The following is a 2,989-nucleotide window of genomic DNA, read 5'->3' as shown; positions in this document are numbered from 1 at the left end:
CTCACCTGGAGACCGCTGGAAGCACTGTGAGAATCATGTTCTTTGATTTCTCCAGTGCCTTCAACACTATTCTTCCCTCGGTCCTGAAGGACAAGCTGGTGAACTCTGGAGTGGACCATCACCTCACTACCTGGATTCTGGACTACCTCACCGACCGACCACAGTATGTGAGGACTCAGGGCTGTGTGTCGGACAGGGTCGTCTGCAGTACGGGGCCCCACAGGGAACGGTTCTGGCTCCGTTCCTCTTCACCATCTACACTGCAGACTTCTCCCACAACTCCACCCAGTGCTTCCTGCAGAAGTTCTCTGATGACTCTGCAATAGTCACCTCATCACTGATGGGGACGACAAGGAGTACAGAGGACTGACCCTAGGCTTTGTGGCGACTTTGTAGCGAGCTCAAAGTATAAAACCAATTCCTTAGCCATGGAGTCTGCCTTTACAGATATTTATGAAAGAAAGAATTCCTCTAAAGACAAAACTGAATTTGAGCATGGTGCTGTAATAAAATGCTGCGTTTGCAACCAATCACTGTTGCATTGCTTCTCTCCTGGGAATTCTTTGCCAACTGGAAGTGGTACTGGCATTGAAGAAGGTCGGGCTAAAATCAAAATGAAATGATCATTTAACGTCCTACACTGGGCTTTGAGTAAAATAAAGCTTACAGCTCTGTCTATTCTAAAATGATTTTTTAGTACCATTTACCCCGTCAATTTTCTTTTTAATCAAGATGAATCTGTCACATTACGCTACTCGGAGACTGTACTCAGTTACTCTCAATAAGATAAATAACTAAGTATACATGGAAAGCTCATGTAAATCTCATATTTCCTGTGGGTGGGCCCACCTTAGGGCCCCTGGGCTTGTCTATATCAGACCCACGCCCACGTGGCTCATTTCCTCCTATAGAATTGAAGGGATTGCCCCTGGTCTTTTTCCCCAGGAAGCTTCTGTTTCCTGAGCCGCTCCCACTCCACGAATAAACGGCATACTTCAGTGTCCACCCACAGACTCTCATGTCGCTTGACTGACACACAGACAGGCTCCTACTTTCATTATAAATTGGCTGCATAGCAATCCTCTGTCTAAGGAGCTGTTCCCAGATCTGTGCACACATAACAGCACAACCTAGTCTCCTCCCTTTCCTTTTCCTCCTTTTCTAAAGTTTTACCCATTTGTCTGTTCATCCTTCCCTCCACCCTCCACCCATCCGTTTACTTCAGACACCATAAATAAGAGCAAACAATCTTTTAAGAATGGAAGAAGAATGAAGTTCAAGTTTGTCTGTGGCCTCTTTTCAAAATGCTAAATATGCTGCAGAGAAATGTGATGTTACATCCCAGTTTATCAAAGGACTAAAATACTGACGCTTTTTAAAAATAGTTTGCCTTCAGGATATTGGAATTCTAATCCATTTGAAGACATTAAACAATGAGTATTCCTCCTGCCACATCAGCTCTGATATAGAAAGAGAAGAAGTCAAAACTGGCAGCAAAGACACAGACAGAGGTAATGTTGAGGTTAGACCTCACAGCGTTAACAAAATGCCACATTAGAAAGTCTTTTTCAGCCTAACCGTGGTCTGTGTTTGCTGTCACATTGTAAGAAAATGAACATTATGCAAACTGTGATATAATTTTTTCATTTTGAGGAGAAAATGTTTCACCATGATCATCCATCCATCTTCAAATACAAAGCAGACTTTGATGAGAGTCAAGGTTTTTAATTTCAACTCAATTCAATAAACTTTATTGATCCCAAAGGGTGGCCCCGAAGGAAATTCGGTCTGAAGGAAATTGGGTGGTTTGACTGTCATCATCCACTGAAGTACAGATCTGGTCTCATCAGGAGCTACATTACAGAGGGAACACTATCCCCACAGACAGCGCTGACAGGAAGCAGAACAGCATCATATCAAACAGGACCTGAGTGAATGTGGTTACCCCAGCTGGATATTTGTCAAAGCTGGGAAGCTGCCTAAAGAATGCTCCAGACGATCCATGAGAGAAGAAGGATGACTGCTAAATGTGAACTTTCATGTGTCAAAAGTATCAGCCCAGCTGAGATGGATTTTTCTTTAATGCTGGATGTCTGTGGCTTTCAAACATACTCTAAACCAGAAACTGGTCCACCCCAGGAATCAGGTCTAACCGCACAGTGATACAGTGTATGCAGTTCAGCACCAACTGGATAGAAATTGAGGAAATCAAACAACAGCTGGGTCTATGCTGCAATAGAGAAGCAGTCCAGCTACACTGTGCAGTGACCACTCTTTCAGTGTTGTGCATGTTTGTGGACGACCTGGACAGAGAGGGAAGCTGTTTGAATGGGGAGTCAAGGAGGCCTTTTCCAGTCGGGTCCATAAATATTTGGACAGAGACCACTTTTTTTGCTACAAGATACATTTGTAAAAAAAAGGTATTGTTAAAGAGCTGGATTCCCATTAAAACGTTTGAGAAACACATGGTGGTCATTCTGCGTGCTCATGGATCAGGTCAACACTTGGTGGTGTCACTCAGAGATGTGCCCATTTAGCAGCATCTGCAGATAAGTTCTATCTCACACTGAAGCATCTGTCCACAAGCTGGGCCCCTGCTGTCGCTCATTCCTCCGAGGCTCCGCAGACTGATAGCGTCCTCTCAGACCTTGCATCTGGAGAATGTTCATTCAGGACAAACACACACACACATTCTCCATCCTTCCACTCCTTTTTTAGCTTATCCTACGTCAGCTCCTTCCTCCCTTTAACCCTCGACCCCTTGTCCTGCCCATCTATTCTGCAAGCAAAGATGTTTGCACGGTTTGTAGCTTAAAAGATCATCAAAGCTTTTCACAAATCACAGGAAGGACACATTTACCCGGAGCAGAACCCCCTGACACTAAATCTTTTCCAAAAAATCTTTTTCACACACACGCGGTTAATGTTAGGCATGCAGCTCCACTTGGTACCACGCTTCTGATAACAAGGTGTGGGGTGTTCTGCCTTG

Source organism: Aulonocara sp. 'chitande type north' Nkhata Bay, linkage group LG17, assembly GCF_057382095.1.
Source record: "Aulonocara sp. 'chitande type north' Nkhata Bay isolate Kocher_YH1m ecotype deep benthic linkage group LG17, A_spYH_male_GT1.1, whole genome shotgun sequence".
Classification (NCBI taxonomy): Eukaryota; Metazoa; Chordata; class Actinopteri; order Cichliformes; family Cichlidae; genus Aulonocara; species Aulonocara sp. 'chitande type north' Nkhata Bay.
This window is presented reverse-complemented; position numbering follows the sequence as displayed.